Source organism: Leuciscus leuciscus (assembly GCF_965113295.1).
Source record: "Leuciscus leuciscus genome assembly, chromosome: 15".
In the NCBI taxonomy this organism is placed as follows: domain Eukaryota; kingdom Metazoa; phylum Chordata; class Actinopteri; order Cypriniformes; family Leuciscidae; genus Leuciscus; species Leuciscus leuciscus.
This window is the reverse complement of record NC_138739.1, coordinates 13303835-13318740: the sequence shown is the minus strand read 5'-3', so window position 1 is coordinate 13318740 and position 14906 is coordinate 13303835. Positions and strand designations below refer to the sequence as shown.

General features: G+C 37.1%; 1 protein-coding gene and 2 long non-coding RNA genes across 5 annotated transcripts in view; 1 reads left to right on the top strand and 2 right to left on the bottom strand.

The window, feature by feature from the left end:
• LOC309476065 (uncharacterized protein) overlaps positions 1 to 14906 on the top strand; it is a 120525-nt gene that overhangs the window by 36986 nt on the left and 68633 nt on the right. The window lies entirely within an intron of this gene.
• Positions 1 to 14906, bottom strand: part of LOC309476378 — an 83697-nt gene that overhangs the window by 29421 nt on the left and 39370 nt on the right. The gene's annotated exons all lie outside the window — the stretch shown is intronic.
• On the bottom strand, positions 3117 to 7148 carry LOC309476507. The gene is made up of 2 exons (XR_014198219.1): positions 3203 to 7148; positions 3117 to 3152 (listed from the first exon to the last, which is right to left on the bottom strand). It is a non-coding gene; the product is annotated as an uncharacterized lncRNA (long non-coding RNA).

Genomic DNA, 14906 nt, shown 5'->3' with positions numbered 1-14906 from the left:
TTAGTTTAACAGTTTTGTTCATAGGAAGCTGCAGTTGAGCTCAGAGGGAGTCGACAGTGTTTAATCACACAATCTCTGATCAGCTTCTGTTTTCTGTTTAAATGAGGATTTCATGTAAAATATATAAAATGGGTTTGAGTACAAAAATAATTGTTTCTTTTCAGATCGAAAGTTAAGAAAGGGTTTATGCAATTTCATTCATTCTCTCATGTTGTGGCGTTTGTTGTTTTCGTCTAGAACTTTAATAATCTGTTGGTTTGTGTTTCAGGTGTTTCTGCTGCTGAACGAGATGAAGTGAAGAGAAAGTCAGTGATGGAGGGAGAATCTGTTACTTTTGATCCTGGTGTAATAAAAAACACAAATTATTTGATGAGGTGGTATTTTAATGACATTCTCATCGCTGAAATCACTGGAGATCAGAGTAAGATCTGTACAGATGTTAAGTGTAAAGAGAGATTCAGAGACAGACTGAAGCTGGATCATCAGACTGGATCTCTGACCATCACAAACACCAGAAACACAGACTCTGGAGAATATAAACTACTGATCATCATCAACAACAGCAGCTTCAGCATCACTAGAGTGAAGAGATTCAGTGTTTCTTTCATTGGTGAGTGTATAATTCAGCCATTAAATGCATTTTCTAAAAAAAAAAAAAAAAAAAGTTCAATATTTGTAAATCAACCCAATAACTGTATGGACAGTTTAAAAAAGCAAACTTTGACTCAATGACACTTTGACTAAAGTTATTAACTTGAGAAATGCAGTTTTCCTGTGAATATTGTTTTCTGTTGAGTGTCTTAGTGATTTTAACTGCTGGTGCCATTTATAAGTTAAATCAATATCATACAACTGATGACCAGAAAGATGTATAAGGTGGAAAGGTGTAAATATGAGTCAAAGATATTGTTAAACACTTGGGTGTATTATCAGTCAACCTGTATGTAATAGCGACTGGGTGTCTTCATCTATTCCAGATTCAGGTCTGTCTCCAGCTGCTGTAGCAGGAATAGTTGTTGTTGTTCTGCTGTTTTTTGCAGCTGCTGCTGTGATTTACTATCGCCACAAGATCTACACACCAGTACAACAGAACGTAATTATTACAAATAGCTGATTTAACAAGAAATAGGAATTTAATTCTGTATGCAAACATAAATGTGTGATGAATTCTGTGAATGAATAGTATTTTTTTTTGTCCTTCATTTTTAACACTACAGTTCACCAGTGAGGCAGTCAAAACTATCAAAAACACAAATAACTCCAAAATGAACTAAATAAAAAATTCATATAAAAACATGAAGTGCGGCTTTTGTCAGATAGCAAGTCTTGTAAGAAAATGCCAATACAACAGTTAAGCATTTTTGATGTGATATTGATATCATTACATAATTTTGTAATACTGAAGTACAGGAGATGACAGTTTGATGCAGTTTATAGACAGTGTTTAATATTAAGGAACTGAAAACCTCTGAACATAAAACACAAATCTGTAATAGTATGTGTGTTTGTGTGTTTCTGAAATATAATTCCTTCTCATCACTTTAACCTTCTGTGAATCTGTGTTTCTTACAGGAGGATGATGCTGATAGCCAACCACCTGATCCCAATGACATTCCTTTGGAGGACCTGGGAAATCCTTAAATCAGACTCAGGCAGAGGCAGCCAATAAAACAATGTAACATCATTTATCATTTTGATACATTGAAATGGACACTAAAGAGAATTTGGTAATGATGGAGAGAAGATCAGCTGAAACTCTCTAATTGTCACGATTCTAAGATTTCAGTCGGTACCGATACCTGTGAACGTGTCACAATGATCTTCATCATCACAGTTTACTAATGCCTATATCTACAGGGTTTCCGTGGGGTTTTAAAAAGTCTAAAATTCTGAACTTTAAATTTAAGGCCTTAAAAAGTCTTAAAAACGGCCAGATTTTCATCCTAGGTCTTAAATTTAATTTAGTCAGGTCTAAAAAAGTGTTTACCCTCGTTCATTTCCAGAAACGCTGACCGCAGAAAGTTATTACAAAGTAGCAAAAAAGTATGGAGTTGTAGCCTACAAAGCGGAGCTCTAGAGCAGGGGTCTCCAACTAGTCGCTCGCGTGCTACCAATAGCTCGTGGCCTGATATGAGCTAGCTCGCCAGAGGCCGTTCATATATCGCGTCTTTGGCGCACTCAAGTTTGCTCAAATGTAGGCGCGATTGTTCAATTGAAGCGACGCGCTAATTTTTTTGCCAGGCGCAACGAGATGTGAAAAACTTTTCAGAATGCCGCAAATCTTTGTATAAAACCTTTTTTGTCATTTGAACTTTTTTTGTCATTTGAACATTTGAACTTGTACATGTTAGTAGATAACATGTTGCAAGACACTCTTTTAAAATATGGCCATCATTTTTAATGGTATTTTAATGTTTACGTAAACAAAAAGTACATATTGATGCTAATACATTTTTTATTTGCTGTTTTTCGACTTCATTCTGTAGTATTAGTACTTTTTGAACAGGATTCTGTGATAACCGTGATAATTTTGGTCACTTTAATCATCTCATCATTTCCTCTCTAGTTATGATCAACTAAAATCAACAATAATTGTGTTTTTACAGTATAATACACAATACCTCTCTCTCACACACACACATCAGATAATCCTAGATAGATAGAAAGTGTAGCAACAATGACACGACATCCTGCCAGATGGGTTCTGCATCAAGTGAATCATGGGGTTATCAAACAGACCCCCTCCTCAAAATCAACAAACCGCACCACGCGATGAGCTTCAAACAAATACAAATCACACATTGGCTCCAGCTAGTCGCAACAAATGGTCGTTTCGCGACACTTTATGGCCCTTTTGAGGGTAAACTAGACACATGACACCACATCCCCCAGCCTTGCAAAGTTTCTGCATTCCAAGCCCCCATTTCTCTCTATGTGCAAAGAGATAATGAAACTCTATGCGACATTCCAGACTGAGAAGTCACCACACATAAATGCACAAATGTCCTTTGTATGTAACTCAGATGTTCTGAAATTGGCGAATCATGATTTTCATACACAACCTCTTTTGTCAGAGGAGAAGACGAGAACTTCTGTTTTGACTGCCTTAGGGTTAATTCCCTAGTGCTGAAACCTCCCGCAGCACCGCGTGACTTTACACACACACACACACACACACACACACACACACACACACACACACACACACACACACACACACACACACACACACACACACACACACGTGTGGACTTTGAAACGGACATCTGTACACATATGATCCAATAGCAATGTTTTTGATATGTATTTTTATGTATGTATAATTGGCCAGATAATGTCTGAGGTATCTATGCAACGTTATTATGTTAATCAAAATCACTATACTATGAGGAAATTATGTAACCCTGTATTTCTTTCATGCAAAAACGTCATTCGAGGTGTCAATGTAATGGGAAAAACACGTCGGAGTCGAATCTTGACTGCAAAGTACAATAATATGCATTTATTCCAGGAAATAGCATATTTCTAAATATGAATGTTATTTTCGACCTTTCACATGACAGTCAAAGGGGGGGGGGTTTCTTCACAAACAAAGAAACCTCTTCCCGCTTCAGATCAGAGGATCCGATTCGTCCTCCACGAAAAAGGAGGCGTACACGGGATTCCCTTAAAAGTCCGAACCTTCAGTTTGAACTCTCTCTCTCAACTCACTCAACTCAACGCTCTCAACCCTTCCTCCTCTTCTCCCCGGCGCAGCACTTCTCCAAGGAACATCTGAAGGAGGCCCTGGCCCTCTCTATCGAACGAACCCATGTTCGAGTCGTAGCTGCGTCCTCTGCAACCAAGATTTGCAACCTCTCCCTGCCCGGGAGATGAATCTGAACTTTCTCGGTAACGTTACATTCAGTGAGCCTTTTTAAGCTTCCCGCGACACCGGAAGACACAGCAGAAACAGGACACCATCCTCGCTTCTTGCCTCAGCCTCACCCGAAAGAGCACAGAATCTTGCAAGTAGGCTCTATTGATTCCTATAAAAGCTGTTCCAGGTGTCTCGTGAACTTAGGTTTCTGTATGTAATAATTACTAGCTTTTCCCTTCTCTCTATATCTTTCTTTCTTTCATTTCCTTTCATTCTGATCACGCTATGTTTTATGTTTTGTTTGGTTAAATGTTGTCTGTTTTACTGTTTGCATTTTTACGTACGTTTATATTGTAGCTCATATAATCTCTAGTTTACATTTATAAAAAATCTATTTATACTTTTAACTGTCTCTGTGTTTGAAAAACCCACCTTATGAGTCAATGAAACCAAAAGATCTAAGCTACAAGCTCGATATTGACTACCTTGAGTAGTCCTTAATTCATAAACTCAGAAGTTTGATTTTCGTGGCCAGAAGATAAAACTTTCTTGGAGTTTGTAAATACCCCTTCTTAACTGTGATGATCTTACATTTATTCGCTGGACGAATGACTGATGATCAGACCAGTTACAGAACAAGGTAATCTCGATAATTGATCAAATAAATGTACATGCGACTTATGAATTATGACCATGAGTTATAATTATTAATATTTCCAAATTCCCTATATTCTTGAGCTAATTCACATTTACCCCGAGTCGTTTACGTTACAAAAGATAGATAGGTAGATAGATACTCTAATGATCCCGAGGTAACTATCTATCTAACTTGGATAATGTGTCGTGTAGGTCTTAAATTTCAATCTTAATGGTCTTAAAATGTCTTAAAAAGGTCTTAAATTTGACTTACTGAAACATGCAGAAACCCTGATCTAATGCAAGGGATTCATCAATATGCTGATAGAAGACTGTTGGGACAGTCCAGGCAATTTTTTTTATGTAAAAGAAGGCGGAGCCTCAGCCCACACTTACCTATTAGGACACTTACCTACCACAAGAACTGATAAGAATGTAAATGTATACCTTGAAATGCAATGTAAGTCGCTTTGGATAAAAGCGTCTGCCAAATGCATAAATGTAAATGTATTACATAATCGCCACGGACCAATGGGAGTACAAAGGTGTTTACAAGCCGGAAGATTTTCCGGAAGTTCGCTTTAGCAAGCTGTTTTTCGAACTCCCAAAACGAACTTCGTTTTTAAGCCTGATTTTGTTCGAATTGACATCACATCAGTTCGTTCTTCAATTTCACTTGAAGTACATTGAGGCCTCAAATAAGCGTTATGTGTAGGTTAGGGAATCGGCACCCACTGTGATTGACATAACCAATTAAATCTTTTAGCCTTTACAGACTACTGTACAGCACTATGCAACACATTCAATATTCAATCTAAAAAGAAGTGACAAACGTAAGATCAAAGTGAAGGGTGTGTTCAATATTCAATAAAGTTAGTAAATTTCCATGTGATGTTAAGCTAAAAAACTATTTGTGAACCACTACATTACAGTACTAATACAGAGCAACAAAATATCAGACATCACAATAACAACTTATAAAAAATAGAACATATGTGATCAAACAATGTCATAGAAAGATAAAAAGCAAAACAGAGATTCTGTGAGAAACCAAAGGTTGTGAGTCAGGGCCCGTATGAGCTCTAACATCAGATCCAGTAGATCCAGTTTTTGATCATCAATTTTTAGGGACATTTTCGTACATGACCTCTTTCTTTGATTTCTGCAAGGAAACAAAAACACAATCAGGAACTGCTGATGCAAAGTGAACATTAATTGCAGACCAACCTTTAAAACAAGACCTTATTAAAGTGTCTGTAAAATAATTGATTTGCTAAAAATAGCAAGGATAAAGAGCAGGAGTGCAAAACCCAATTCCTAGTGGGCCACAGCCTTGCAGAGCTTAGTTCCAGCCCTACTCCAACACACATATAGGCTGTGTCTCAATCAGGCCCGGCTCCACAGGGGGGCAAGAGTTGACATGGCTCACACAATCAGGAGTTTGGCCCACACTGGCCCCATGCCAAACAAGGACTGATTGTAAAATTGGTGTGATGTTCAATTTTGAGTGAGATTGGGTTTTCGCTGCTTGATATCAAAATTCCGCTTGTTATTTAGAAAGCAGTATTAGAACGTGACCACGGTCTTCATAAACATTCAAATGACTTTAATCAATTCACGTGCAAGAAGACTCGAAAGAAACTTGGTAACCGCGCGTTGTTTTCACTGCACATACTGCACAAGTCAGCGCTGATATCTTTGTGTCTTATTACACTTAAACGAATGAATACACACAACATTACGTCAAAATGCCCATTTTGGCTTGTATCCAAGTAAACCATCTTAAATTATGTACAATAAAAAGTCTTAATGTAAACAGTTGAGAGAATATCTGAAATGTGTCAGATCAGTGCATTTATTTATTAACTTATTTAGTGGGGCTAGTGAAAAGTTTGGAAGGGCAAGAAGGCCTCACCATAAACTCCTTAGCGTTGAGCTCTGTTTATATAGAGTCCCTTAAGACCTGCTACTTTTGTGATAAAATAAAGTAACATTTGTTACAGTGAAAAAAATTATGTTAAAACCCCAGTCCACCAGGATTGTCACTTGGCCCACCTTATCTGAAAGCTGGAGGCGAGCTTGGTCCCAATTCAGACGCTGCATCCCTCGAAGGACGCGAAGGTCAGACTGAGTGTTTTTAAAATGGGACGGTCTAGCCTACAGAAGATTGTTTTTGTTGTCGCCTAGCAACTGTAGCATCTTCTGTTGATGAGTGGCAGTAACATTTGTAGAGTTTTTTTTTAAAGTTACATTAAACTGTCTGAAAAGAAAACAGGGTTCACAAACTGTCTATATATGTTCACCATAATAAAGAGTATTACTATGTATATTATGTAAGAGTATATAACTATAATTAGCTGGATTAGGTGTGTTTAATTACGCTGTGGCCTTACAGAAACTGAGTTTTTAGAGCCAGTCTGTGTTTTCTAGCAGACGTCTTAAACCTGACGCTGTAACTGCATCATAAATGTTTGCAGCCCAATACTTTGTGGGTTTGATATTGTACCAACCTAATAAATAAAATGCTGACATTTTTTTTTTTTTTTTTAATGTGCCTCTCATATGTTGTGAGATTTTTGGTAAGAGTTTTAAAATGTATACACTACCACTGAAGTTAAAGGGGTCATATAATGGTACATGCACTTTTACAAGTTGATTGTACTGAAATGTGTGTTGGCAGTGCCTGTACACAACCATCATATAATGATAAAAATCCGAATGATGATGTTCCTAAATCCGAACCGCTGAAGACGCAGTGGCTGAGTTTTGTTTTCGCAGGGAATAGGGGAGCGCGGGGCACAACCTAACGCGGGGCTAGTTGTAACACGCTTGTTTTAAATACTTCCACACATGCTTGGATGACGAAACTTTGTGTATTTACTAGTTGCCATATCAACACTATATAGAAAAAAAAAAATCCGCCAAAATTATTCTTTTTTTTTGGAAGATATCCATAGACATTTATTAAACCATAGCAAAAGTAAATTTCTTACTTAAGTTAATTTTTCATCTCTATTTTTTGTGTTTATTTAAAATAAGACAAATCTGATATTATTTTAATCTCCAAGATGTTATTTAACAGTTGAGATAGTTATTTAATGCTTCGCTAACTAGCAGAAGACACTAGCAGGGTTTAAATCCCAGTTGTGCAGGCGGGGGCATGTTGTCACACTGCGTTACAATGTGCCCCTATTAGAAATATGCTATTATATTCTATACTTTTATTAATTTTATTGGGAAAATGTGAGAAAAAGGTGAATAAAGACTGAGAGTCAATGTTCAGAAATGACTAATTATTTATTTGTTTTGAACTATGTTGTATAGCTGTGTTTTCACGTGTTCGTAGGCGGCAGTGGCTCAGTGGTTCATGTAGATTGTCTACAAACCGGAAGGTTGGTGGTTCAATCCCCGGTTCCACCTGACTAAGTGTCGAGGTGTCCTTGAGCAAGACACCTAACCCCAGCTGCTCCCGACGAGCTGGATCGCCTTGCATGGCTGACACCGCCATCGGTGTATGAATGAGTGAGTGAATGGGTGAATGTGAGGCAATATTGTAAAGCGCTTTGGTGGCCATTGGGTCTGTGAAAGCGCTATATAAATGCAGTCCATTTACCATTTACCAAAACTCAAAAATTTGTTTATATTTAATTATTAAAAATTGCCATTATTTTATATGAAAAAGTTTTTTAATTGTATTTTATTTAGAAAATATTTTAGTTTGTTTTGTATATATTTTTTATTAGATCAGATAACATTTTAAGCTGTCATATGTTATGTTACAATGTACCCCACACATGTTACAATGTACCCCACCTATGGGGCATGTTGTCACATTTCACTTCCATTCTTTCGGTGTATGTCAAGAAAAAAATATATACTGTATTAATAAAACAAAACCACATAATTGTACTAGACATGTGGGAAATTAATGTGGGAAAAAATAAATACTCTGAACCATAAGTAGATTTACACAAACTGAGAAAGTCAAAAAGCGTTAGGTTGTGCCCCGCTCTCCCCTATTCCCCACGATCAACGTCAATGCTTTCATGTTTTCGCAATCATTTTTCAACAGACTGCTTTACAAACGAGAGTCAGTATAAAGCTGGTTTTGCTAAGAAGCTGCTCCTGAAAAAAGGATCGGTACCAACTATTCGTGTTCCTGCTGCACCTCCAGAGAAAGAAGTGAGTGTAACGTTTTATTAACCTTTATATTAATCTTTATATTAATCTTTGCAAATCGCTTGCACGCTTCACGATGAATCACTAAGGTTTACACTCAGGATACATTACGGCATATACGACGTTCTCAATATAATTCATAATCCCAAGTTTATAATGAACAACGCGTTATGGTTATTGTGTTATTGTGTTACAAACAGTGTCCGCACAGAACAGAGGGGCGGGGTGAGCAAAGCTCATTATCATTTAAAGACACATGCACTTAAACGGCGTGCTGAAAACAGAGCTGTTTTTGACCAGGTAAAATTAGTGTTTTCTTACAATACTAATGAGAATTTTTAATTAAAGTGTATTACAAACTTTTCATTTAGACCCTAAAGAATCATAATAACTTGTACAAAAATGGCATTATATGACCCCTTTAAGCAGTTTCCCCGCCGAACATGAGCCCAGCTCCCGCAAGAGATCCAGCACCACTACTGTGGAAACGGGAGAACAAAAGACCGGTTGATTACACTTGAATTGCTTTTAAAGGTATAACTTTTGATTTTAAAATGTTTGTTATACGAGTTTAAATGTAGGCAGTATTGTACATGTTTTAAGAAATGTATTAAGAAATGTTCTCATCTGAAATAAAGGAAGTGTATTGTCATTGTCGTGTATTTTACAAAGGTTTAGATGATTACATTAATAGTGTTTGGGTTTTTTTACAGTAAGTTTGATTTGAGACTGAATTATGTATCAATTATTTATTAATTACTAATGGGTTCCCTATATTTTCACTTTAGAATACTGTTTCAGGTTATAAGTAATTCCTGCAGTTTCCCCCAGTCGTTGCCTCAAATAGGCTACATGAATTTACTCAATGGCATTCTATGCTGAGGAATACAGACACACACAGTACTGTATATAGAACATAAAAACTAATCTGAGGTTAATTATGGCAAGGCACTTTAGTGGGGTTCCTCTCTGAAGTTGATGTCTTACAGAACAGAACACACTCACAAAACCACACACAAGTCCTTCCCCAATAGAGTCTGACACTACTAATGCTCACAGACAAACACACACACACACACACACACACTTTTAAACTATGTTCCTATGCCCAATTTACATTTACAGAAGATTAAAAATTATTTTAAAAAAACATCCTTGCTGGTTCTCAAGTTCCCAGCATGCACTGCGGCAGGATGAATGATGTAGTATTTACTGTTACTCATTATGAGCAGCTCCTCGTCTTTCCAAAGCCTATTGAAACTGAGTTATTCCAACTTTAGTTTAATAATTGGTTTAATATATTTAAAAGTATGCATTCAAATTGCACACAATTACTTGCCTGACTGTGTTAACCCTTTATAGGGCACTCATTGAAATATTTGGAAATTCTAAATTTTAACCTCAGAAAGCTAATGGGGGATGTTAAAGGACATAAAAAATAAATAAAAAAAATCTCAATTTTTTTCATCTTTGCATTGCAAATCAAGGTCAATGAAGTTACCATATATGAGCACTTGCCTGTCTAGGGTAAAAATAATTTATTTAAAAAAAAATATGACACAAACTGCAAGGAACATTTATTTATTATAGGCACAAACTGCAAAGAATATTTATTTAGAGACATCTCTGTCTTGAGGTACTGATACTGGCATCTTGTGGAGGGTGCTCTGGGAGTATGGGGTCCGGGGCCCTTTCCTAAGGGCTATCCGGTCCCTGTAGGAGCAGGAGCTTGGTTCGCATTGCCGGCAGTAAGTCAGACTTGTTCCCGGTGCATGTTGGACTCCGGCAGGGCTGCCCTTTGTCGCCGGTTCTGTTCATAATTTTTATGGACAGAATTTCTAGGCGCAGCCAGGGGCCAGAGGGTTTCAGGTTTGGGGACCACACGATTTCATCTCTGCTCTTTGCGGATGATGTTGTTGTGCTGGCCCCATCAGACCAGGACCTTCAGCATGCACTGGGACGGTTTTCAGCCGAGTGTGAAGCGGCTGGGATGAGAATCAGCACCTTCAAATCCGAGGCCATGGTTCTCAGTCGGAAAAGGGTGGCTTGCTCGCTTCAGGTTGGTGGAGAGTTCCTGCCTCAAGTGGAGGAGTTCAAGTATCTTGGGGTCTTGTTCACGAGTGAGGGAAGGCTAGAACGGGAGATTGAAGACGGATTGGTGCAGCTTCTGCAGTAATGCGGTTGATGTACCGGTCTGTCGGAGCTGCCAGGCGAAGCTCTCGATTTTACGGTGGTTTTTACGTTCCTACTCTCACCTATGGTCATGAGCTTATATTTGCTCATATTTGTGTTTTATCACAAACCAATATTCAGTAATTAAAATCAATTCACACAGTACTAGGCCTCACACGAACAATAAGCACCTGTGTATGCCATTTAACTATAATTAAAAAAAAAAACATACATTCATAAGGCATATGTCTAAAAATGGACACTTGCTAGTCTTAGGTAAACGGGGCATATGATCAAATATGGTGCATTTCGTTTTCAGCCAATCATTAAGCTAATTTTAAAAAATACTATGCAAATAACAACAATCTTAATCTTTAACACAACTATTCAACCAAATAATTTGTGAGTTACATCAACTTACCATGTTTAGTTATGATGTTATTACTATAGCTGTGGGAGAAGCCAGGTTCAAAAAAGCAATATTTTTTATTTCTGCAAGATGGCTGTGTTTGAGGTGCTCCAGGCCACTGCTGATTGGTCAGATGCCTTGATGTCAATATCTGTCAGATAGCTTGATCTCCCCTGATTGGCTGAGAGCAAACCACATGACTCTAGAACTCCAAATGGAGGCAGGGGGAGGGCATTTTGAATGTGTGCGGAAGTGACTAAATATGGTTACTTGCCCCATAAAGGGTATGTAAAAATAGAAGAATATTGTCTGAATATTGGATGAATTTCTTTTCATGGTAAAATAAAGCTTAATTAGTTATTTTAAAATGGCTGTTTATTTATTCAGTTCTCAATTTTAGTATATATAGGTAGAGTTAAAAGCGTGTCTGATCTCACAGTTTTACTGACGTTCATCTTCTGAGTCAAACTGAAACTGCTGCGGTCGCTTTTCTTCAGAAATGTGGTTTGATCTGTTAGTGGACAAACATCTTAGGTGAGAAAATGGCCATTTAGAGCTGGTGTGTTTAGTTCGAAGAGCTTCTCTTGTCATCCTTTTTAATCTACACAAAAATGTTTAGAATGTTGAGAAACTGAAGGAGAAAAGCAATAAATACACAATGATCATATAACACTGCCATTCAATAGTTTAGCTCGTTAAAGTTATTATTTTTTGTTTTAGAAATTTATACTTTAATGTCAAGTGAGTGAAAAAAACAAACAAACATAAAAACACATTTTTACATTCTCAGACTGGTTTTCTGACCATCACAAACACAGAAACACAGACTCTGGACTCTATAAACTACAGATCAACATCAGAATCATAAAGAGCTTCAGTGTTTCTGTCATTAATAAGTGTAATTTTGTCATTCACTGCATTTTTCTTTAAGGAATGTTAAAATACACTTTAGTATTTTTAAATCAATGCTGTCTTCGCTGAAACTATTTTCACTCAGAAATTGCCACCAAATTTCACAAATAATTACAAATAGCACAATAGGTGAGTAACATAATGAGTTAATGTGACATTTTGAAGTAGAAAGAATGAAATATTTTCTTGCACTCAAAATCATACTTTGAATAATCATGCTGTAGAGCCCAAGCCCTGACTTCCAGCCTTAAACTCATGTAAATATATTGTTGGACGCACATCCTGATTGGCCACACATATCATCATTATAATAGTGTTTCCTGGTGAGTTCACAGTGATGATGCTGTTCTTCATAAACACACCAGATGGAGCCATTTATCAGTTCAATCAATATCATACAACTGATGATAAATGTAGAAAAGTGTAATTATCAAAGGATTTACATTTTGACCTTTACTCAAGCCAACTAGTTGTTCAACTCAGATATGTATTTAATACATAGGCCTGCTTATATTGGATGGTGGAGCAGATTCCTGACTGTGATAAGATGATGTTCTACAGTATGCATAAGACTTGCATACTATATTATCATCCATTTTGTACATCTCAGATGCACTATTTTCACAAGCTGGACAATAAATAGGTGAAAAAAATCCCACAGACGCACATTGAAGGAGGGACCCGAGCAGAAGATATGAGGTGGGCTCTTTTGACAGATAAACAAGCACGAGACCACCCTATTGTTCCAGATGTAAAGTCTTATTTTGGGCACAAGATGGAGCTCTGCAGCAGGGAAAACAGTTTAACCCATGCTGTTAAATTTAAGCAGGATAGTCACTGAGGGGGACAAGTCAACCCAATAATTAGAAATGGACAAATTGTCCCCCCAATATTTTAAATTTAAATGTTGTTAGGATGAGAAAAAGTTTTAAAAGTAACATTTTTAGTCTGGTCTGCCTCAGCGGTCTAACAGCGCTCATCAATGTGGAAGGGTTGAGCTGAAAATGGCTCTCCCCTGTGAAGGCCTCCTTGCCTTCCCTCTACTTCTCCACGTGACAGAGTCACCACATTGCTATAGGCGGACGCGATAAATAATTATATTATAAATATTTAAGGCCAGACAAGTAGTTTGTTGAGGGTTGGTTTGTAAAGAAGGACTACACGCCTGCGCACATATATATTCAAACGCGCATAGACTGAACACGTGATGCACATGTGCGTGACGTCGGTGTTTGCGCAGAGGTTTGCCCAGAGGTTGCGTAGATTTGCGCAGAGATAGCGAATAATCGTTTCCACCTTTAATTCGAACCTATTTTCGGGAGTGCGTTCTCGAGACACCAGACACTGTTTTGTGCGGATGAGCAGGCCGGACTCGGAGCCATAGGCCGGAGCGCATTAAGGGTTTTCTGTTAGAACGGTGTTGTGTTAGCGGCCCCTAAGTTAATAACTAATGATCTTTACAACGGAAGTGAATCGATCAAAACTAACTTTAGCTGGACAATAACTTTATTCTAGAGCTGCTATAAAGCCAAAACAATATGTTACGCAATTTCCAATTATCACTGTAAAGCTGCTTTGAAACAATTCATATTGTTAAATGAAGGTGACTTGACTTAACTTGACATGTCCAGTCAAATCAAAGTAGGCGGGGTTAGCAGAGAAAGGATGGCTTGAGGGTAGGTAAATTATGGAATAATAAAAAAAAATGGGTGAAGTATTTCTTTAAACTGATGGAAATTCATTTCCGTCAGTTTAAAGGAATACTTCACCTAAAATTTATAGGGAAATAATGAGAAGAATATATCAAAGTTTAGTAAACTTTTAAACTGTTTGCTACAAACCAGTTTGTTTGTAATTACTAAGACAATACATTCAAATAATATGGTAAGAAACACCAGTTTGTAATATCAAGGAGCATAACAAGCTGATTTAAACAGCTAAAAATAACTGGAAGTGAATGACACTGGAAGCCAGACACATTAAAATTACAAATTGCCGCGCTCGTTCTCACCTGAAAAATAAGGTGATTATAAGGGCACATTGTGTGAGATGTTGTTCTTACAGATAATGATAATAATAATAATAATTAATAGCATGGGAAACAGCAACCTTTATTATAGTGAAATTTACTAGATTAAGACATGAGTGAGTTAAAAAAGAAATTACAAAATGTATTTATAATTTATTTTACAGAAGATCTCAAAGTATAATTTTATTATAGGAACAATAACTGAAGTAACTTTTTTTGTGGAGAAATATAATTACAATGTTCAATCGCTATGCCATTGACGTGAACATTAATAATAACCCTAAGCTGTAGTGATGCTTGATAAAGCAAATACCACACTTATTCTGGGTGGGAATGTGATTAATCCCTCTAGTGGTCAAGTGTTGTTATAGTTATTTCTGAGTGTTTTTGCTTTCTTTGAGTATTAGCTCATGTTGAAGTAAAAAGAAACGGAAACTATCTCAGCGTTGAACTGGCAGGATCTTTGGGATAGAAATGCAGATAGGGAGGTTGTTTAAATTACAAATCAGAAGCATTAGATGGGAACACGTTTGATGCAGGATATTATTTAGGCTACGATTAAGGTAAGAACATGGCAGCTGTGAAGTTATTCATTGTCAACACAAAGTAAGAACTTCGACTCATTTTATGCTTTTAATTTGATTAAAAATGAATGTTATTGTAGTGGCTGGATGAAGCCGTGTTTATGTGACGTCATCTTGGCGGCAGCA